We start from the raw sequence: 24459 nt of genomic DNA, 5'->3' as shown, positions 1-24459 counted from the left end.
CTGAACACATGATCCGTGGGGACCACGAGGACTGGAGTTCGGGAAACACTGGTTTACATCAAGCAACCGGTACTGTATATACTTACGCTCTTTAATCTGGGCCCGAGCATTGAGGTCCTCCCAGCGGTCCACAAGGAGCGAACAGATTTCCTCCCAGAGCCGTCGGGTAACAATCAGGTCAGCATGGCGGCGGTCAGCCATATTCCATAGCGGCTCCCTTTCTCTGACAAGATCGATGAGGTGGTCCACATCTATTCCTCCATCCTCACCGTCAGAGTCGGGAGCACGCTGTGAAGGCTGTTAAAGTAAAATAGAAAAATAGCAAAATTAGTCACCACACTTTAAGACATGAAATAAAAAGTGTACCAAAATTTCACTTAAATATTATACTTACACGCTGGTGACCGCCACGTTGCTGTCGCCGACGACCCTGGGAGGCACTGCGAGGACCTCTTGGCCGAGCACCAGATTGGGAAGACTAGAGAAGAAAAGAAAAAAATGTATGTGTTTGGATGTTGGCATATTTGTTTGCTGTGTGATGTCTGCGGTACATTGTTTTCTATGTGTTGTGTGTAGTGTGATGTTGTGTTTCTGCGTTTGATGAAAAAATCTTACCAATTGTGAGCCCACTCCAGGTGTCTGTCCACCCCTTCCTTCTTCTTCTGGGAGCTCATCTTCAGCTTGTGATTCCTGTTTTGAAATAAAAGGCAATGAATAGACATATATTACAGAGATGATGGATTTTGGAAATAAAAACTTACCATCAAACGCTGACGATGCGAGGGAGGGCTCCCAGAAGAAGATGTGGTGTCCTGTTGCTGGTCAGACTCCATGGCTGTGGGTGGTGTTCCTGCTGCTGCCAGTGCTGCCAGTGCTGCCAGTGCTGCTGCTGCATCTCTTGGGTGGCTGTTGAATAAAGAGAAACAAAGGGCCAATGAATATCTTGATATTCCATGGCCCTAGTTTTGAGGAATGCGGGATTTGATAATTACCGTCTCTCATCTGCTGCTGGACTCCCCTCCCGTTGTTCAGCATGTTCCCTTTGCTGCTCCATTTGGGGTGGTGGTGGTGCTGATGGTGCTGCAGTGGTCTCCTGCCTTCTCCTGCGCCTGGTTCCTGTCTTGGGTGGCATGTTGGGTGTGGCTGAGGGTCCCACTGTCATGCTTTTATATATGTGTGCTGTGGGCAGAGCTACTGAGCATGCTCAGACCCAAAAAACCGGATCCGGCGCATTGCGGCGCTCATAGACTTTCATTGTGTGAAAAAGCCGGAAGCGCCGGATCCGGCTTTTTCGCCGGAGACAAAAAACGTTACAGTTGCCGTTTTTTCCAGACGCCGGATTGCGACACATTGCCGGATCCGGCGAAAACCGGACGAAACGCATGGCAATCCGGCACGATCCGGCGCAAATGCAAGTCAATGGGGGGGAACCGGATCCGGCATTGCATTTAGCCGGATCCGGTTTTTGTCAAAAGAGCCGGATCGCGCCTGACGGGGAAAACCTGATGTGTGAAAGAGGCCTTACTGCTGCTGAGATTATCACTAGAGGATTAGTAAACCTGATGCTATTTAGTCCTCTATGAGCTCTGTATAACCTCGCCCCACCACTGATAGGCAGCTTTCTGCCTATGCCCAGTGTACATAAAAAGCTGCCAATCAGTGGTGTGGGCAGGGTTATACAGAGCTCAGCATTCAGAGAACTGCAAGATCTACAGCAGAGAAAACAGTGATTTTATCAAAATCATAGCAAGCATCTTAGTAAGTGACACAATGCTGTAACCAGGATCTCTGTCCCTATATCATACTGCTCTCATATGGGGGAGAAAAACATGATGACAAATTCCCTTTAAATAAGTAAATTACAGTATGTTTTGTGTTCTGTCACTTGATATTTATTTTTGCTATCCCTGGAGAACCCCTTTAATATAATTAACTATGTCAGGGAGAAGGTTTAGTCACTATTTGTTTCCAGACTTGAAGTAATTACCAGCCAGTGGTGCGAACATCTAGGGACCAAATGAATGAGGTGATAAGTAGTATAGTAAATCAGAAAATAGCCTCATTCATTATAGCATTAGAATAAAGAAGTAGCACTTAGCGTCCGTGTACAAATGAGCCTCTAGCTGCAGCACCACCATTATCAATTATCTCCACTAAAGCGCTTCCCATCGGCTTGGCTTTGATCCGCAGTGATTTTTGGTAACATTACAGCTTCCAAATACATTATTTTTTTATCCTTTAGCTTGTACTTACAGTACATCCAATAGTCACGTATAGGTAAAGAGGTATTCCTCTAGGTCTAGGTTATGTCCTAAACTTATTGATAGTGGGTGTCAAACATCTGGGATCAAAGGCATTAGTCAATTGGGCATTTTACCTTCAAAGGAGTAGTCTGAGACACAGTCTCTGTGCGGGGAACTGTCTGCACCACAGCTCCATTCAAGGTAACAGGTCTGTGCTGCAATTTCCTACACAACTCCACAGTGCATGTAAAAACTACTACAATGAGGATTGGTCTGATGTCCATAACTGGGTATTGATAAAAAACACTTTAAAATGGATATGTCACTGGCTTTCACGTTACAAACTGCATACAGTATTTAATAGTTATCTTAGACCTGATGAAACTGGTGGGTTTATTTTCAAATCCATGTCAGAATGGCTGTATAATCCTTTTTGTAAGTGTAAACTTAACCTCCATCCTTCCTGTCTAACAGCTCATCACTGTCCCTCTTCTCTACAGTTGAATCTCGGTCCACCTATCCAAACTGACAGCTCCTCAGTGTACCTCCCCCTGCTGATGATCTCCACCTACCAAGTTAAAGTAGCAGATATTCATTGTCCCTCCCCACTGCTGATGAATCTACACCCACCTAGCCATTTGATAGCTCATCAGTGTCCCTCCCCCTGTTGTTAAATTGCCACCCTCTGAGCCAAGCTGACAGATCATCAGTGTCCCCCCCCCCACTGGTGTTCAATATCCACCCACCTAGCCAAATTTACAAGCTCCTCAGTGTCCCTCTGCTATTAAATTGCCACCCACCTAGCCAAACTGATAGATGCTCAGTGTCCCTCCCCACTGGTGATGAATCGCCACTTACTTAGCCAGACTTACAGCTTCTCAGTGTTCTCCCCCTGTTGTTCAATATCCACCCACCTAGCAAAACTTACAAGCTCCTCAGTGTCCTCCCCTGCTGATAAATTGCCACCCAACTAGCAAGACTGACAGATCCTCAGTGTCCCTCCTCTCTGCTGATGATCTCTACCCACCTAGCCAAGTTACAGATCTTCACTGTCCCTCCTCACTGCCTATGCTCTACATCCACCTAGCCAATTGATAGCTCATCAATATCCCCCCCTGCTGTTAAATTGCCACCCACCTAGCCAAACTTACAAGCTCCTCAGTGTCCTCCCCAAGCTGTTAAATTGCAACCCACCTAGCAAAAATGACAGACCCTCAGTGTCCCTTCCCACTGCTGATGAATCTCCACCCACTTAGCCAAACTGACAGATCCTTAGTTTCCCCCCCACCCATGTTGTTGAAACTCCACCCACCTTACTAAATTGAAATATCCTCATTACTGGTGAGGTCTCACACTGCTGTGTACAAGCTGTAGTTGTCAGCCAGGCTATACAGTCATTCTGACTTGGATCAGCCTCATCATCATAAAGTGATCTATTTAATAATGTATGCTGCATTTAATGTGAAATTGGGTGACCATTCTTTACTAATCCAACAGAGTTAAAGAATATGTGTGAAGATAGGAAACTTTGCAGTTTATCTTATTAGAGAAATCCACTTCTTTCTCCTGCTGGACTGATCTTTCATTCTCAAAATTATTAGATCATGGATAAAATATTTCTTAAGTGAATACAGATTCTCCCAGTACTGAGATGGGAGATGACAGTTGGTGCTTACAACATTCTATGGAGAGCTGTAACTTTTGTTTCAGAAGAATTTGCAACAAAAGGTCAGTGTCGGCCTCTAGCCCCTCCATAGAATATTACAAGCACCAACTGCCATCGCCTGTCTCAGTAATAGGGACTCTGTCTTCTCTGATAACATACATCACACAGTTGCTTATTTTCCTGTGTTCTGTTGATTTATGAAATAAAATTGTGAATGTTACTCTTTAATTATACAACAGGAAAATATAGTAGTGTTGTCATGGCAACTAGATATAATCCATGGTATGCTATCATACCGGCTATGTGCATTTACCACATGGTGTTATCTACTTGAATGGCTGCTTTCACACAGAGAATTGATCTCTATGGTAAACACATCCTCGAAACACAGCATGAAGACATCACGCTCCATGTCCGACTTATCCGCTGCTTCTATGTGAGTAGTAAGATAAACTACCTCATGCCCGTGGTGCTAGCGCCACGATTACAACACCACTTTGAGTCTATGACCTCGCAGGGTGTGCGGAAATGAATGCAGATTATTTCAGTGCCTTGTATTGAGCCACAAGTAACTCCCTCCACCAAGGAACGGATCATTATAAAAGGAAAGCATGGCCATGCAGTATTTTGTATAGGGGCACATCTGACAGGCACTGTACATGGGGGTATAGTTGGTGCATCCCGTTCAAGTGGGTATCTGTCACTTTTTAAAGCGCACTATGCAAAACTAATGAGGTGGATATGTTGTAATGTACAACAGCTGCAGGCTTATGCCGGGGTTGTGTTGAGAAGACACATGGCACTGTGTTCATTGATTGAGTTAGTTAATACTGTTCTGTGTAACCTCTTTGGTTTGTGTCTGTTTGCTCCTGTAATCCTCCATGTTGTGATGATGCTGTATGTCCCAAGTATTCTTCCACAATGTATACGGATGGTTCTGCTGAATGCTGAAATCTGCAACTGTGTGAACTGAAAAGCAGAGCTCTCTCACCGAGACTCCTGATTCATGCTTCACTAATAGCTATGTTGGGGTGAAACTACTGGTGAAACGAGAGCTGGTCCTCTTTTTGGTTGAGCTGTGGTAAACTGCATAGGATATTAGATTTCTTATTTTTTTGGTTGGATTATCTAGTGTAAATATGGGCAAAGGGTAGCTTGGGGGCCATATCCAGCCCTCTGGGTCTTCCAGTCCTGCCTGTGTACTAAGACAACAGGAGGACTGAAACCGTGGCCCACAGGCCACACCATGCCAGCCGCCCAAGTGCCAATATCTCAGCTATCCTCAGGATGCAGATAACAGTGAATACGCTGGCTCCTTCTTCCACCTATCAGCATGTGCAAGTGAGCCAATGATGTCACTACATTGTGCCTGCCATGTGGCGAGTCAGTACACTGGAGACCGGAGCGGACGAGTGTCAGGGGATCAGGAACGAGGTGAGTATGTGTGGTTGGTTTCCATATGTGCATAGGATGTGTGCCTGTTTGTAGGGGGCTCTTACTGTATATAGAGGGTTATGTGGGAGCTCATACTCTACATACGGTAACTGTGTGGGGGCTCATACGGTATATAGTGGGTTGTGCGTTGGCTCATACAATATATGTAGGGTGTAAGCATACTAAATTCTGCTTAATATTAAGTGATACAATCAATATTGATATAAATTAATTGTTATGTTAATATCAATATTGAGCAGAATTAATTTCAGCCTATTTTGTCGCCCCTCTGCAACTCTCATGGTCTGCCATGTGGCCCTTCGGAAAAATTAATTGCCCATCCCTAACCTAGTGGATTTCTTAGATATACTTTTCCTACATGTACTTTTATAGATCACATAACATTTTAATCCATCATCTTCACTTCACATAGGCTCTTTTACGCCTTTTAAATGGGGTCTCTGGGAATAGAAAATAATAAAGATAATGTCATTGTCAATGAATAAATGGCTTTAATTAGCCAATCACACTCATTTTGTTTAGGCAGGTTATAACATTACTACATTAAAATGAGTGCCATCTTGTTACACCGACATACACCCGTCCTAGAATAATGATTACCTGTGAGCATGTGCTCCTGGAGATCGCCTATAACACATACTACGTCCAGGTCACAGCAGCCGAGCTTCCCGCTGCACATGCTCACAAGTAATTATCACTCTAGGACGGTTTTATTTCGACGTGACAAGACAGGAGTCATTTTTTTTCACTATAATAATGACCTCCCTAGATGAAATAAGTGTAATTGTTCTAATTAGGGTATTGAGGTATTTATTGATGATGACATTATTCTTATTTATCCTTTTTAAAGGAGAAATGGAAATTTTTGTAAATGTATTTACAAAATACAATAAGTTAGCTAAGTTGGCAGATGAGGGGAGTGTTAGTGCAGGAGTAGCACTGCTGCAGCAAGGCATGTCCTCTGAAAGCCAGAGGAGTGTCTGCTCCAGTAAGGGGGGAAATAGGAGAGCAGGGCAGGCCAGACAGGTTCTGATAGTGGGAGACTCAATTATTAGGGGAACAGATAGGGCAATCTGTCACAAAGACCGGGATCGTCGAACGGTGTGCTGCCTACCTGGTGCTCGAGTCCGACACATCGCTGATCGGGTTGACAGATTACTGGGAGGGGCTGGTGAGGATCCAGGGGTCATGGTGCACATTGGCACAAATGACAAAGTTAGAGGTAGATGGAAGGTCCTTAAAGATGATTTCAGAGAATTAGGCTGCAAGCTTAAAGCAAGGACCTCCAAGGTGGTATTTTCGGAAATACTTCCTGTACCACGTACCACGCCAGAGAGGCAACGGGAGATTAGGGAGGTAAATAAGTGGCTCAGAAATTGGTGTAGGAAGGAGGGGTTTGGGTTCCTGCAGAACTGGGCCGACTTCTCAGTTGGCTACAGGTTCTGTGCTAGGGACGGGCTGCACCTCAATGCGGAGGGTGCAGCTGTGCTGGGGGAGAAAATGGCTAGAAGGTTGGAGGAGTGTTTAAACTAGGGACGGGGGGGAGGGTGTTCCTTTTATAGGAGGGGAAGACAGTGCAGATAGAGACCTGGACACAAATAATGAAATTGGGGGTGGGGGTGGCATGGGGGGTGGTGTTAGAACAGTTAATAATTTAAGAAAGAATAGAGGTACAGAGAGATACATAAAGTGCATGTATACTAATGCCAGAAGCCTCGCCAACAAGATGGAGGAATTGGAGTTAATGTTGTTGGAACATAATTATGACATGGTGGGGATATCTGAGACATGGCTGGACGAGAGCCACGACTGAGCAGTTAATTTACAGGGCTATAGTCTGTTCAGAAATGACCGAACAAATAAGCCAGGGGGAGGCGTGTGTTTATATGTAAAATCATCCTTAAAACCCATCCCGCGTAATAATATATATGAATCTAATGAAAATGTAGAGTCCCTGTGGGTAGAGATAAGGGGAGGGGGGGAATAATAAATTACTGATAGGGGTTTGTTATAAGTCTCCAAAAATAATGGAAGCAACAGTGAATATCCTCATAAAGCAAATAGATGAAGCAGCGACTCAAGGAGAAGTCATTATTATGGGGGACTTCAACTACTCTGAAATACATTGGGGAACCGAAACCTGCAGTTCCAGCAAAGGTAATGGGTTTTTGACAACTATGAGAGACAATTACCTTTCACAACTGGTTCAGTCAGGACCCAACAAGAGGGGGGGCACTGCTAGACCTAATATTAACCAACAGGCCAGACCACATATCAAATGTAAGGGTTGGGGGTCACTTGGGTAATAGTGATCACAAATTAATAAGTTTTCATGTATCCTTTAATAAGATGTGTAGTAGAGGGGTTACAAGGACACTAAACTTCAGGAAAGCAAATTTCCAACGGATGAGAAGTGATCTTGGTGCAATTAACTGGGACGATATCCTTAGACATAAAAATACACAAAGAAAATGGGAGACGTTAATTAGCATCCTGAATAGGACCTGTGCACAATATATACCGTATGGGAATAAACATGCTAGAAATAGGAGGAAACCACTATGGCTAAATAGAGCTGTAAGGGGAGCAATAAGGGACAAAAATAAAGCATTTAGAGAAATAAAGCAAGTAGGTAGTGATGAGGCATTAGCTAAATACAGAAGACTTTTTTTCAACAGTATTTACACAAGAAAATCCCATGACGGACAACATGATCAGGGATAAAAATTCTCCATTAAATGTCACCTTCTTAACCCAGCAGGAATTACGGCGGCGTCTAAAAATCCCTAAAATTGACAAATCCCCGGGCCCGGATGGGATACACCCCCGAGTACTGCAGGAATTAAGCACAGTCATAGATAGACCATTATTTTTAATCTTTAAAGATTCCATAATAACAGGGTCTGTAATACAGGACTGGCATATAGCAAATGTGGTGCCAATATTCAAAAAGGGGACAAAAACTGAACTTGGAAATTATAGGCCAGTGAGTTTAACCTCAACTGTGGGTAAAATCCTGGAGAGTTTCCTAAGATATACTATACTGGAGTATCTGGAGAAGAATAACCTCATGACCCAATATCAACATGGGTTTACGAGGGACCGTTCCTGTCAGACTAATCTGATAAGCTTTTATGAAGAGGTAAGTTCTGGACTGGACCAAGGGAATGCAGTGGACGTGGTGTACATGGACTTTTCAAAAGCTTTTGATACGGTGCCACACAAAAGGTTGATACATAAAATGAGAACAATGGGGATAGGGGAAAATATGTGTAGGTGGGTTAAAAGCTGGTTCAGGGATAAGAAACAAAGGGTGGTTATTAATGGAGCACACTCGGACTGGGTCACGGTTAGCAGTGGGGTACCACAGGGGTCAGTTTTGGGCCCGCTTCTTTTTAACATATTTATTAATGACCTTGTAGGGGGCATAGAGAGTAGAATTTCAATATCTGCAGATGACACGAAACTCTGCAGGGTAATCAATACAGAGGAGGACAATTTTATATTACAGGAGGATTTATGTAAACTAGAAGCTTGGGCTCATAAATGGCAAATGAGCTTTAATGGGGATAAATTTAAGGTCATGCACTTGGGTAGAACAAACAAGATGTATAAATATGTGCTTAATTGTAAAACACTGGGCAAAACTGTCACTGAAAAAGACCTGGGTGTATGGGTGGACGACAAACTCACATTTAGTGGCCAGTGTCAGGCAGCTGCTGCAAAGGTAAATAAAATAATGGGATGCATTAAAAGAGGCATAGATGCTCATGAGGAGAACATAATTTTACCTCTATATAAGTCACTAGTGCGACCACACTTAGAATACAGTGTACAGTTCTGGTCTCCGGTGTATAAGAAAGACATAGCTGAACTGGAGCGGGTGCAGAGAAGAGCTACCAAGGTTATTAGGGAACTATGGGGTCTGCAATACCAAGACAGGTTATTACACTTGGGGTTATTTAGTTTGGAGAATCGAAGGCTTAGGGGTGATCTTATTACAATGTATAAATATATGCGGGGACAGTACAAAGACCTTTCTAATGATCTTTTTACTCTTAGACCTGTGACGGGGACAAGGGGGCATCCTCTACGTCTGGGGGAAAGAAGGTTTAAGCATACCCACAGACGCGAATTCTTTACTGTAAGAGCAGTGAGACTATGGAACTCTCTGCCATATGATGTTGTAATGAGTGATTCCCTACTAAAATTTAAGAGGGGACTGGATGCCTTTCTTGAAAAGTATAATATTACAGGGTATATACACACTAGTTTCCTTAATATTGCGTTGATCCAGGGAGCTAGTCTGATTGCCATATGTGGAGTCGGGAAGGAATTTTTTTCCCCAATGTGAAGCTTACTGTTTGCCACAAGGGTTTATTTTTGCCTTCCTCTGAATCAACATGTTAGGGCAGGTTAGGATAGGATATGGGTTGAACTAGATGGACTTAAAGTCTCCCTTCAACCTGAGTAACTGTGTTACTATGTTACTAGCTGAAGAGCCCGGTGTTGCCCGGGCATAGTACCTAACTGTGGGTCCCGCTGTCTTCCTTAACATCCCCGCTCTCCACCCGCCATCCCGTTCTCTCCCTCCGCAGCCGCGCTCTACATCCATGTCCTGGTGTCCCTTCACAGCCCCGCTCTCTTCTTCCACAGCCCCGGTCTCTTTGTCCACAGCCCTGCTCTCCCCGTCTACAGCCCCGTTCTCTTCCTTCACAGCCCTGCTCTCCCCGTCCACAGCCCCGTTCTCTTCCTTCACAGCCCTGCTTTCCCGCTCTCTCCCTCCACAGCCCTGTTCTCTTCCTTTACAGCCCTGCTCTCTCGCTCTCTTCCTTCACAGCCCTGCTCTCCCCGTCCACAGCCCCATTCTCTTCCTTCACAGCCCTGCTTTCCCGCTCTCTCCCTCCACAGCCATGTTCTCTTCCTTCACAGCCCTGCTCTCCCGCTCTCTCCGTCCACAGCCCCGTTCTCTTCCTTCACAGCCCTGCTCTCCCGCTCTCTCCGTCCACAGCCTCGTTCTCTTCCTTCACAGCCCTGCTCTCCCGCTTTCTCCCTCTACAGCCCCGCTGTCTTCCTTTCTCCACAGCCCTGCTCTCCATGCACCACACGCGGTGACGCTGGGACCAGGAGAGAGAGGGGCGCAGATTGTTCGTTCGGTCGGAGTGGGCGGAGCTGTGTGGAGTGGGCGGAGCTAGAGCAGAGCAGAGCTGCAGCGCATGTGATTGGGCGGCCTGCGGGGGCGTGGCCTAGTACGGTGTCCAGAGTGGGCGGAGCTAGAGCTGAGCTGCAGCGCGTGTGATTGAGCGGCCTACGGGGGCATGGCCTAGCGCTGTAGTAGGCCGCAGTAGAAGTAGGGGACTAAATTTAGGCTGGGAAGCTGCAGGGGAGTGGGGGGAGAGCGCAGTTGGCGACGGGGAGCGCCGACTGAGCCGGGACAGGGCTGGGAGAGTGCCGGCACTATTCGGCCCCAGTCCTGAAGACTGTCTTCCTCACAGCCCCGCTCACCATGCACTGTCCTGCTGTATCCGTCCTCAGCCCTGCTCCCCAACCGCGTCCCACTCTGCTGCTTCGTGATTGGTTGGTGTCCCACTCTGCTGCTTCGTGATTGGGTGGTGATACACACACACACACATTCAGATTTATATATAGAGATTTGGAAATATACAGTCATATGTAAAAGTTTGGGCACCCCTATTAATGTTAACCTTTTTTCTTTATAACAATTTTGGTTTTTGCAACAGCTATTTCAGTTTCATATATCTAATAACTGATGGACTCAGTTATATTTCTGGATTCAAATGAGGTTTATTGTACTAACAGAAAATGTGCAATCTGCATTTAAACAAAATTTGACCGGTGCAAAAGTATGGGCACCCTTATCATTTTCTTGATTTGAACACTCCTAACTACTTTTTACTGACTTCCTGAAGCACTAAATTGGTTTTGTAACCTCATTGAGCTTTGAACTTCATAGCCAGGTGTATCAAATCATGAGAAAAGGTATTTAAGGTGGCCACTTGCAAGTAGTTCTCCTATTTGATTCTCCTATGAAGAGTGGCATCATGGGCTCCTCAAAACAACTCTCAAATGATCTGAAAACAAAGATTATTCAACATAGCTTTTCAGGGGAAGGATACAAAAAGTTGTCTCAGAGATTTAACCTGTCAGTTTCCACTGTGAGGAACATAGTAAGGAAATGGAAGAACACAGGTACAGTTCTTGTTAAGCCCAGAAGTGGCAGGCCAAGAAAAATATCAGAAAGGCAGAGAAGAAGAATGGTGAGAACAGTCAAGGACAATCCACAGACCACCTCCAAAGACCTGCAGCATCATCTTGCTGCAGATGGTGTCACTGTGCATCGGTCAACAATACAGCGCACTTTGCACAAGGAGAAGCTGTATGGGAGAGTGATGCAAAAGAAGCCGTTTCTGCAAGCACGCCACAAACAGAGTCGCCTGAGGTATGCAAAAGCACATTTGGACAAGCCAGTAGCATTTTGGAAGAAGGTCCTGTGGACTGATGAAACAAAGATTGAGTTGTTTGGTCATACAAAAAGGCGTTATGCATGCGCTGTATTGTTGACCGATGCACAGTGACACCATCTGCAGCAAGATGATGCTGCAGGTCTTTGGAGGTGGTCTGTGGATTGTCCTTGACTGTTCTCACCATTCTTCTTCTCTGCCTTTCTGATATTTTTCTTGGCCTGCCACTTCTGGGCTTAACAAGAACTGTACCTGTGTTCTTCCATTTCCTTACTATGTTCCTCACAGTGGAAACTGACAGGTTAAATCTCTGAGACAACTTTTTGTATCCTTCCCCTGAAAAGCTATGTTGAATAATCTTTGTTTTCAGATCATTTGAGAGTTGTTTTGAGGAGCCCATGATGCCACTCTTCATAGGAGAATCAAATAGGAGAACTACTTGCAAGTGGCCACTTTAAAAACCTTTTCTCATGATTTGATACACCTGGCTATGAAGTTCAAAGCTCAATGAGGTTACAAAACCAATTTAGTTCTTCAGGAAGTCAGTAAAAAGTAGTTAGGAGTGTTCAAATCAAGAAAATGATAAGGGTGCCCATACTTTTGCACCGGTCAAATTTTGTTTAAATGCAGATTGCACATTTTCTGTTAGCACAATAAACCTCATTTGAATCCAGAAATATAACTGAGTCCATCAGTTATTAGATATATGAAATTGAAATACCTGTTGCAAAAACCAAAATTGTTATAAAGAAAAAAGGTTAACATTAATAGGGGTGCCCAAACTTTTACATATGACTGTATTTTTGGTCTTGTGTACTGTTTATAGAGACGACATTGCTGGAGATCTTTATGGGGTGTGAGAATCATGTGGGAATAGTGGATGAGGGCAGGTATATCTCGCCCAGATTCCTTTCCTATGTGGCCTAGTCTGGTCAGTATCACACCTGCTTGCTAATGAATAATGGGAGGTGGATATAAAAGGATGCCAGGTGGTTGTGTGAGTGTCTCAGCCTGGGAACACAGAGAGCCTGTCTGTGTGAGAGACACACGTGAGTGAAAGCAGTGCCCACTGCAACTGTGGTTTGGCTGGACGGGAGAAGCCCGCCAGTTGGTAGTTAGGTTGTCCATTGTTTAGTTAGTGCCGGACAGGCAAGGATTTGTTTTATGTTTTATTTCCTTTTGCATTGCTTTCACCGTTAATAAACCTGACCCAGGGTCAGTTACACTCGAATCCCAGCTCTGCGCCTGAGTTTCATGCTGAACGCACGTGACCTTTGACCCCAGCAAAGCCGATCCCGGAGTGTTTTATCACATTGTGGAGGAGAATGCGGGCAACACGTTGCAAGCATGAGCATGGAGGACGTGGTGAAAGCGCTGGTACAGTCCACCGCCGTCCAGCAAGAAGCTAATCGGGTGATGATGGCCCAGCTGAAGGAGTTGGTGGACATGACAGTTACCGATCGTTCGCTTCTCCAGCAGGTGACGCAGCGCTTGGCAAGCTTACCTGAGCTTAACCTGGAAGCCGAGTCGAGAGTGATTCACGTGAGTCGGTACTGGCAGAAGATGACGACCGAAGATGACGTCGAGGCATACCTGACCACGTTTGAACGGACGGCGGTGCGAGAAAAATGGCCGAAGGCACGATGGGCCGGCCTGATTGCCCCGTTTCTTTCCGGTGAGGCCCAAAAGGCTTATTATGACTTAGAGCCTGAAGCCGCGCAGGACTTTGACAAATTGAAAGCCGAGATCTTGGCCTGGCTGGGAGTGACGACCGCTGTCCGTGCACAGAGAGTGCATCAATGGACTTATCAGCCGGATAAACCACCGCGGTCACAGATGTTCGACCTGATCCACGTGACGAAGAAGTGGCTACAACCCGAGGTGCTGACAGCGCCAGAGATAATCCAGAGAGTCGTCATGGACAGGTACCTGAGAGCTGTACCACCAGCCCTGAGGAAGTGGGTAAGCCATGGAAATCCTACGACGGCAGATCAACTGGTGGATTTGGTGGAATGTTACTCCGTGGCGGAAGGACTCCGAGACGACGCTACCCCACCTCGTTCTTCATCATCTCCACGTGGAACCGGTAAGACTGTTCCAGGGAGTAGGGGAGATGGAAAAATCCCTAAGACAGTGGGGGAGGAAAACGGGACTGCCCGCACTGTGAGGCCAAGAGTAACGAACTATGGTCTAAGCAAGGGGCCCGTTAGGTGTTTCCGCTGCCAAGAGATGGGACATATTGCTGCGAACTGTCCGGTCACTACTGAACCCATGCAGTGCGACGTCACAGACTCTAAAAACCGCATGTCTATGGTTGCACGGGTAGTGAGTGTGAATGCTGGTCAAAAGGATGTGGAAAAACACTTGTGTGATTTAACTGTTGATGGCAAAAATGTGGTGGCATTGTTAGACTCGGGAAGTGTGGTGACTCTGGTGAAAGCCAGTCTGGTGTCAGCCCCGACTGGACCATCAGACAAATTTTCTGTAACGTGTGTGCATGGAGACACCTGTTCGTACCTCACCACGGTCATATGCATTACTACTTCCTATGGGTCTGTGCAACATAAAGTGGGACTCGTCCCGGCGTTATTGCATGATGTTATCCTGGGCCGGGATTTTCCCCACTTCCGGCAATTGTGGGAGAATCAGTTGATGCCCTCGGGTAATAGTGTACATGATTCTTCTCCCAGGGCTCGTATGTGTCCCGAACCCCTGGAAGAGGTCTCCCCGGAAGACTCGGGGGAAAAGTCTGCGGGAAATGACCTGCAGTTCCCGTTTTCAGTCATGGCGGGTGATACGGAGGAGACCGGGGAAGAGGAGGAGGCCGACAGCCGTCCACCTCCCCGTTTGCCGGATTTAGAGGTTCAGAAAGGTGACTTCCAAAGCGAGCAAATAAAAGGATCCTACCCTTTCTCAGGCTAGGACAAATGTAAAAGTGATAAATGGGGTACCCGTAGAACCTGGCTCTAGGCTGGCATATCCTTACATGGTTCTGGAGAATGATTTACTCTATCAGATAGAGAAAAAGGGGGAAGATACGGTGCAACTATTAGTCGTGCCAAAACCCTACCGGCGGCAGGTGCTGAACCTGGCCCACGGACATATGATGGGAGGTCACCTGGGAGTCCAGAAAACCACCGAAAGGATATTACACTGTTTTGTTTGGCCAGGCATGCATCACGATATTCGTGTATATTGTGAGTCTTGTCCTGACTGCCAAGCCTCTGCACCTAAGCCCCGGTTCTGTAGCCCTTTGGTACCCCTACCTATTATTGAAGTCCCGTTTGAGAGGATTGGGATGGATTTAGTTGGGCCCCTTCCACGGTCTGCACGTGGACACCAACATATCCTGGTCATCTTGGATTATGCCACTCGTTACCCGGAGGCCATCCCTTTGCGTAACACGGCCACCAAGACGATTGCCAAGGAACTGGTGCATGTGTTTAGTCGGGTCGGAATACCAAAACAGATACTCACCGACCAGGGGACCCCCTTTATGTCCAAGGTAATGAAGGAGCTCTGCCGATTGTTACAAATCGAACCGTTACGCACATCCGTGTATCACCCTCAAACAGACGGGTTGGTCGAACGGTTCAATAAAACTCTGAAGCAGATGCTGAGAAAGGTGATAGACAAGGATGGGAAGAACTGGGACTATTTACTTCCGTATTTGCTTTTTGCCATCAGGGAAGTACCCCAGTCTTCCACGGGATTCTCGCCTTTCGAGTTATTGTACGCCCGACGTCCTTGCGGACTGTTAGACGCTGCAAAAGAAACCTGGGAGGGTCAGGTCACTCCGTTTAAAACAGTGATAGATCACGTCACACAAATGCAGGACCGTATTGTGGCTGTTATGCCTATCGTCAAAGAACACATGATACAGGCACAAGGAGCCCAAAAAAGAATCTATGATAGGGGCGCCAAGATCCGTACGTTTGCACCCGGAGATAGGGTGTTGATCCTGGTCCCCACGGTGGACAGTAAGTTCCTGGCAAAGTGGCAGGGCCCCTTTGAGATTAAGGAAAGAGTTGGTGAAGTAAACTACAAAGTATACCAGGCAGGTAAACGGAAACCTGAACAGATTTATCATGTAAATCTGATAAAACCATAAAACCCTGGAAAGATCGGTCTGCCTTGTCAGTGGAGCTGGCCCGTCCTGTCTGCTCGCATACCGTACCGGAGGTATGGGTTGCAGAGACTCTCTCGGAGCGGCAAAAGACTGAGGTCAGGCAGTTTCTACTTCACAACCAAAAGTTTTTCTCAGAAAAACCCGGGCAGACTACGCTAATGAAACATGACATCGTAACGGAACCTGGTGTCACAGTTCACGTAAAGCCCTACCGAATCCCGGAAGCGCGCCGTGAAGCCGTTTCCCGAGAAGTGAAGGCAATGTTAGAGTTAAGTGTCATTGAGGAATCGCACAGTGCTTGGTCCAGCCCGATTGTGCTAATTCCTAAACCGGACGGCACCATCCGGTTCTGCAATGACTTCAGGAAACTAAATGCGGTCTCAAAATTTGATGCCTACCCTATGCCCCGGGTCGAAGAGTTAATAGATCGGTTAGGAAAAGCCCGGTATATTACGACCCTAGACCTAACAAAGGGGTATTGGCAGATCCCTCTGGCGGAGGCTGCCAGAGAAAAGACGGCATTTGCTACGCCAGAAGGTTTATTTCAGTATGTGTATATGCCGTTTGGACTGCACGGGGCACCGGCGACCTTCCAGAGACTGATGGATCGAGTCCTGAGGCCACATAGGCAGTACGCTTCGGCCTATTTGGACGACATTGTCATTTACAGCTTGGACTGGGAGACTCATCTCCAGAAAGTACAAGCTGTGATTGACGACCTGTGGGAGGCAGGTCTAACCGCGAACCCCAAGAAATGTCACATCGGGCTAGAAGAAGCCCGGTATTTGGGTTATGTAATTGGGAGGGGTGTTGTTAAACCCCAGGTTGATAAGATTCAGGCGGTTCAGGACTGGCCACAACCTGTCAACAAGAAGCAGATGCAAGCCTTCCTGGGGATCGCCGGCTATTATCGCCGGTTTATACCCAATTTTGCAGCCATCGCTACCCCCCTGACGGATCTTACAAAAGGGAAAGACTCCGTCATGATTAAATGGAGTTTAGCGGCTGAAGAAGCCTTCCATAGCCTAAAACGGGCACTTTGCTCTCAGCCCGTACTGGTGACTCCGGACTTCCGCAGCGAGTTTGTGGTACAAACGGATGCCTCTGATACCGGTATCGGGGCCGTACTCTCACAAGTGAGGGACGGAGTGGAACACCCAGTCCTCTATCTCAGCAGGAAGCTGAATAAACACGAGCAAAAGTATGCAGTCGTAGAAAAAGAGTGCCTCGCCATTAAGTGGGCTCTAGAGGCCCTCAAATATTACCTGGTGGGCCGAAAGTTCAGGCTGATCACTGACCATGCCCCTCTCAAGTGGATGCACTTGAACAAGGAACGGAATAGCCGGGTGACCCGGTGGTTCCTTGCCCTGCAGGCCTACACTTTTACGGTGGAGCACCGCCCAGGGGTACAGATGGGAAATGCAGATGCCCTGTCCCGAGTGCACTGTTTGGTGGGTGTCATTGCTCGACCGGAGTGGTCTGAGCAGAGGGGGGGGATATGTGAGAATCATGTGGGAATAGTGGATGAGGGCAGGTATATCTCGCCCAGATTCCTTTCCTATGTGGCCTAGTCTGGTCAGTATCACACCTGCTTGCTAATGAATAATGGGAGGTGGATATAAAAGGATGCCAGGTGGTTGTGTGAGTGTCTCAGCCTGGGAACACAGAGAGCCTGTCTGTGTGAGAGACACACGTGAGTGAAAGCAGTGCCCACTGCAACTGTGGTTTGGCTGGACGGGAGAAGCCCGCCAGTTGGTAGTTAGGTTGTCCATTGTTTAGTTAGTGCCGGACAGGCAAGGATTTGTTTTATGTTTTATTTCCTTTTGCATTGCTTTCACCGTTAATAAACCTGACCCAGGGTCAGTTACACCCGAATCCCAGCTCTGCGCCTGATTTTCATGCTGAACGCACGTGACCTTTGACCCCAGCAAAGCCGATCCCGGAGTGTTTTATCACAGGGGGCACATACTCGGCATTGATTATAGGGATATCAGTCCTGTTCTTTTATAAGGCATTGCTGAAGACATTTTGAGAAATAACTATGGCGTAGAAAATGCCAGTGTACATTTGCTATGGTTCACGTGTCCTACAAGCAACAGTGACATCTATGCTTTGTCAAGACAGGCTGACTAGAGGCCCTTATAACAGTCTGTAGAGGAGAACAAGAATGTGAATCTGCAATCATAGGAGACGGACCGTGAGTCATCACATACAACTGTTGATTATTGGGTTTTGGCTGGGTCTGGTGAGCGTTGTAACCTTTGTCTAGTCTCCGGCATGGCGATGTCCTGAATATCGTTGTGTGTCATTGCTTTTTGGTGCTATTATTTACTCTCTGTGGTATTATTTTTTCGCTCTGTACCAGTTACTATATGGTACGTTACTTAACATCTGGAAGTATTAGTTATTCATTTACTGTAAGTCCGACCCTGTGGCACAGTGTGTAACACTATATTAGTATAGTTAATCTAAAAGGCATTTTGTAGGTGACAGACTTCCTTTCAAGCCACCTCCCTAATATTGTATTACTCCTCCTTGTGCTACCTAAAAACTATTGGTATCTGGTACTATCATAGCGACTACAGATTATTAAAAGGAATATGGCAACAGGTTTTTTGCCACCTAATCTAAGTGCAAAGTAATGTAAAGATAGAGACCCTGATTCCAGCGATGTGCTGCTTACTGGTCTGCTTGTTATAGTCTTGGTGAAATTGCTGTTTATCAGCACTTGATTATCACTAGAGAACTAGTAATCCTGCTGCCAGGTAATTTTCAATATTCATGAGCTCTGTGTAGCCCCTCTCCCACTAATGATTGGCAGTTTTCTGCCTATGCACAGTGCACATAGAAAGCTTCCAATCAGAGTTGTGGGTGGTGTTACACAGAGCTCAGCATTCAGACAAATGGTGGATCTGCCAGAGATAAAAGTGTGTTTTTATCAAATTTGCAGTAAGCAGCCCACTAAGTGACACATCGCTGGAATCAGTGTCTGCCCCTACATCACGCTGCTCTCAGATGGGGTACCAAAAATCTGGAACCAGATTCCCTTTTAAGTAAATTGTAAAATAAGGCGTCCATGGATCAGACTTATTTTTTTCCAGCACATCCCACAATTGCTCAATTTTATTGAGACCCAGAATTTTTTCTCATGTACCTTAAAACAACAATGTTGGTAGTGCGGCAGGGGAGATTATCCCACTAAAGAGGTCACTGTGTAGGGAATACCATTGCAATCAAATGGTGTAATTAGTCGGCCAGCAGAATGTTGCCTACTTCATCACACTTGCTTGACTGACTTGCCTTCTTTCCATAGTGCATCATGGTGCCATCTCCTTCCTGGGTAAGCAGCCAACAAGGACCTAGCCAACAAAGGGGTCATCCACTGCTAGCGTGCCCCTGCTTAATCACTTCAGTGCCCCATATAAGATAAAGCAGTCCACACACATCTCCCATAGCGGGGCCATTCTTGCTATGTCAGTCCTGCAATTCTCGAGCGGGTCAAATGGACTTTGTTGTTTTACTTGACCACTGCAGCCAATCATTGGCAGCTGATCGGCTGCAGCCTTTCAGTATTTCCTCAGAGTGGATGTGAGAATGGATTGTTTTTATTTAGTATGGGGGACTGTAGTGATTAAGCAGTGATTGTCGGGTAGCGGTCAATGTAGATGTGGACATGATGCATCAGACCAGGCCACTTCTACCAATGCTCCACAGTCCGTTTCTGAGGCTTATGTGACCATTGAAGGTGCTTTGTAGTGGACAGTTGTCAGTATGGACCCTTGCACCAGTCTGGGGCTGCACCGCAAACTACAAGATACTGTGTGTTCTGACATCACAGACAGCAGTAATCATTAACAGCAATTTTATTGCTGCTCCACCTGTCAGCGATTTTTATGATATGGCAGGTTACTGTATATTTAAATTTTATTATTATGGCAAATTATTTAGAGTGGAGGAAAGGAAGCGCTCATACTTGAAATATGGTCTGGAGACATGTAACATGCCATGGAATAAATAATAATAATACACATCGAGATTCTGTAAGTGGAACTTATAGCAGATTTCTACAATCTCGGTGCAATGAAATGTTTTTAGGACGTAATAAAAAAAACAGTGAAAATTACCTACATAACTGAATTTCCATTTTTTACTCATTTTCCATATTTGATTCGACTTTATCAACAATCCTTTTACAACTACAAGATAGCCAAAGTGATGAACGGTCAGCGTAGGTCCTGCACCTTCTAATTTACTGGACCCCGAAAGCAAACAGTCTTTTTCCATTACCGCGACTGTTCCTTGTTGTCATATCTGCAGATGAGCAGAGACAAATAACCATGAGAATAGTAAGGAAGCAGATGACATCCGGCGTCTCTCTGCAAACAGCTTTAATAGCTCAGATACAATTTGCTTCTTTTGTATCTTTGACTCTTTTTTTTTTTCAAATTTTTCAATAACAATTTTTCCCCTGAAATTTTCGAGCACCAACATACCACCATTCTATTGGACTTATTCCCCTATAATCTGGTACAATCAAAAATATACAACTCTGCAGTCCTTAGATTAATCTTCCGTGACGTACGCAATCCTTCTAGTTCCTGGCCCTGACGTTCTGTTTACATCATTTGTTTTTTTTCCTTTAGAAATATGCTAAATTGCCTCTTTGTAGGATCACCCTCGATCCACATTCTTAAGGATGTGCGGTTATTGCTCTGATTGTATCTCCGCTTCCCATGGGTTATTTCTAACTGAATCTACGAACGCCAACCTTCGTTTATTGCCTCATTTGCTATACTCGGGGCATTTGAGATGACAGCAAAACCGCATGGAGATAACATTGCAATCATGTCTTCATCCATATTTTAGAGACTGGGAAAAAAAAATAAACAGTAATACATTAAAAACTAACAGAGACGCAGAAGCCGCTAAGAGAGATTAGAAAGATGATTTCCTACGACAAATACATTGTGTCCATATATTTACTTTCAATCCAACAAAGAATAAATAAATGCACAATAGCTGTGAAAAATTCTAAGAATATTTACATATGTCAGCTATAAAGTTAATGTGCTGGAAAGAGCATAATATTGCTAAAAAAAAGGATCCATTGACTTTAGCAAAATCTAATAAGAATGCAGCAAGGGTCCAAAATACACTTTAAGTGACTTTCAGATCCGCATTTTTAGCAGCCCGAAAGACTGAGTAGACCAAGCCACCCCATCGCAATGAAGTGAGGTGGAAGCTGCGCATCACAGGTCCTAATTGAGAGGCATTTCAGCACCATGGTCAGCAATGACATAAAAGCACCAAGGGCACAGCTCAAGTCACATCTCTGCCAATGGTTCCAAGACCTACAGCCATGTAGACCAGATAAGAAAACCTATAGACACATCTGGGATGAAGTAGGGCGTAGGATCAAGACTAGCAGTTCATCGAAATGAGTGGTGAGGAGAGGTTCAGCACCATGGACAGCAGAGAGCTAAAATCCCAAGGACATTGCTCAAGTCCCACAACACATTGCATGTTTGGTGGCAATTCTTGCCAAGAAGAAAATCCTTGACGAGGAGCCAAGGCACCACTCATCATCTGCACTATATCACCATGAAGGCACGGTGCCCATCGCCTCCCTCTTTGCAATCCTCAATGGAAATCCCATTCATCTGCAGACATACACTAAGGAGCCATTACCTCTTGTAGTAGCAAGTGGAGTGCACAGCCTCACAGGCAAATCATGCTCTTGCCCTGGGATGAACACATCTTCAGTTGACTTTCTTATCTTTTCTTGGTATTTTGTATGGTTCAGCACTGTGGAACGAAAAGCCAGGACTGTTCTCCCTATATGTCCACTGGGATCTGCAGGGAAATAATGATTGTAGGATGGCAGCGAGCTCTCCCCACCTCCAGCTCCCCCTCCTTAGCCTGCCTCTCTTGCTCTTCGCTCAGTTTGCATTTGTCAAACATGCAAGAGAGGAAATAGGGACGGAGGTTGCAGCTGGAGGGGGGACTGTGATCAGCCATAGAGCTGCATGAGTAGGAGCAGGACACAGTGCGCATGGGCGGCAGAGCTGGGGGGCATGGGGCACGCCTGTCATAAGCTGTTTGCTCTCGTATTGTCTGATTGTGCTGGGAAATGTTATGTTTCTTGCTGGTTTGGGCATTTTTATCTTAACCCTGATTTTCCTAACCCGGATTATTTTCTCATTGCTCAAAATTTGTGCCTTTATTGATGACCTTCCTGATTATTGCCAATGAGCTGTGTATTTAACCAGTTCACAACCAGGCCATTTACCCCCAATCCTGTTTTTATTTAGCACATGTTGTTCAGAGCACCGTAAAAAAAATGTTCTCGTTAGGATATTCAAATAATTTTTTGCATCTTTTTTGTGATACGCAGGGCTTAATTTTGATATTTTCATAGACTTTTTTTTGCAGATATAAGGCAATATCGTCGGGAAAATAAAAAACGCAAGAAACAGATTTCCTTTATAACCACTAAAATTGATTATAAAATTTGCTCCACTTTCTGTATACCGGACACTTTTTTTTCAACATGGATGAGGCTCGTAGTAAGAGTTTGGATTGGCAGCGTCTCTTTTTTATTTTTTTTTTACTTACCAGCTTTTTTAAATGAGTTGTTTTAATTTTTTTGGCATATAGTTATCCCCTCCCCCCCCTCCGTAAGCTCATAAAAGATGTATTTTACCAACTGTAGCGCCCCATCTCTGCCTGCAGTCCCTCTCCCCCTGCAGAGACATCAGCGTACTCACCGCCGAGGCTCCCGTCCTGCCCCTTCCGGGTCTGCTGCTACCCAGGGTGCATGCACTCCTAGCAAGTCTCCAGGCACTGTGGTTAGGTCACACGCGCACACACTTCCTCATTCTTAAAGGGGTTGCACGTAGGGATGGGCGAATCCTGAAATACTCGGAATCGCTAGACTCTAACGAGTCCGACTCGGAAACTCGCTACTCGTTGCGAGTCTAGCGAGTTCAATGTTAATGAATGGGGATGCGAGTATTGCAGCGATTCCTGTGCTGCCATTTTTTTTGTTCCGCTTACTTCCCGCATGTGGCTGTGCACACCATGCGGAAAGTAAGCAGAACAATTGCGGATGGTACCCACGGTCCGGAGGAGAGGAGACTGTCCTCCGGGCTTTGGGCACCATATCCCTGTAAAAAATAGAATTTAAAAATAAAAAATATTGTTATTCTTACCCTCCGACGTCCCGCACAGCCTTCCCGCCTCTCCACGCATCCGTTCAAAGTAGTCTTTTGCGAAAATGCCCGCGATGGAGTCCGTTCTCGCGGGATCGCGAAGTCTCGCGGTCATTCGCGCGACGTCATCGCGAATAACCGCGAGACATCGCGATCCCACGAGAACGGACGCCATCGCGGGCATTTTCGCAAAGGACTACTGGGAACGGATGCGTGGAGAGGCGGGAAGGCTGCGCGGGACGTCGGAGGGTAAGAATAACAATATTTTTTATTTTTTTTACATTTTATCTTTTACTACTGATGCTGCATAGGCAGCCTCAGTAGTAAAAAGTTGGTCACTCTTGTCAAACACTATGTTTGACGAGTGTGACCAACCTGTCAATCAGTTCTCCAAGCGATGCTACAGATCGCTTGGAAAACGCTAGCATTTGCATTGGACTCGTTACTGTGCGAGTAATCACTTGGAAACTCGCAGAGTACCGACTCCTGCGAGTCCCCTACTACTCGCAGAGTAACGAGTCCTAACGAGTAGATTCGCCCATCCCTAGTTGTACGTGATTCTCTAAAGTGTCCCCAGCCAATGGATGAAGGTCACTTTCTATTTAAACCGCCTCCTCCAACATGTGCTTCCTTCAACGGCAGCCGAGCCAGCTGCACCCGCCAGTGCTCACCTCAACGGCAGCCGAGCCTGCTGCACCTGCCAGTACTTTTCTCTCCATCACACCTGCAGTTCCTGTCATCCTCTCTGCCTGCCTGCATCTGTTGGACATTTCCCCAGATCATCCCAGCTACCCGTTTCTAGGGGTCAGCCGCCATCTACCCAGGGTCAGTCCTAGAGTAGCACCTGGATCACCTCACCTGTCTCTCCACGGACTGCGGTGTCATTAGCTGCTGCATGTCTGTGGTCTGATTGGGTGAGGCTCCTAGTCACGACCCTCCAGGTCTTCCTTGGGCTTTGCTCCAGTGGTTCCACCATCCAGCCCATTACACTATCAGTTACAATGGAAATGCAACCTCCTGTCTGCATAGCTGAGCTGATGGCTTCTACAAGGACCCAGCAGCACCCACTTCTTCCCTAGTTGGTCTTGTAATCATATGACCACTGGATCAGGAGGAGGAAACGCCTTTAGAGCTTTCTATGCACAATGCTTGTTCAGTTCTATGTGGACAGTCATCAGGAAGGAGGAGACAGTTGTAAGGAGGTGGCAGAGAACCTCATTGTCTCCTCTCTCTCCTATGTGCTGGTCTCGTGCACTTTATGTGGTATCTGGAG

General features: G+C 46.0%; 1 protein-coding gene across 3 annotated transcripts in view; it reads right to left on the bottom strand.

Annotated features, from left to right (window-relative positions):
- Window positions 1-22024, bottom strand: part of SLC35G2 (solute carrier family 35 member G2) — a 97531-nt gene extending 75507 nt beyond the window's left edge. For all 3 annotated transcript variants that reach the window (XR_012232422.1, XM_073576503.1, XM_073576502.1), the window contains exon 1: window positions 21664-22024. The gene's annotated coding sequence lies outside the window, so the exon portion shown is untranslated. The remainder of the gene's footprint in view (window positions 1-21663) is intronic.
- Window positions 22025-24459: the final 2435 nt, after the last annotated feature.

Source organism: Dendrobates tinctorius, unplaced genomic scaffold (genome assembly GCF_039654945.1).
Source record: "Dendrobates tinctorius isolate UK_male_01 unplaced genomic scaffold, ASM3965494v1 ptg000049l, whole genome shotgun sequence".
NCBI classification, from domain to species: Eukaryota; Metazoa; Chordata; class Amphibia; order Anura; family Dendrobatidae; genus Dendrobates; species Dendrobates tinctorius.
This window is presented reverse-complemented; position numbering and strand designations above follow the sequence as displayed.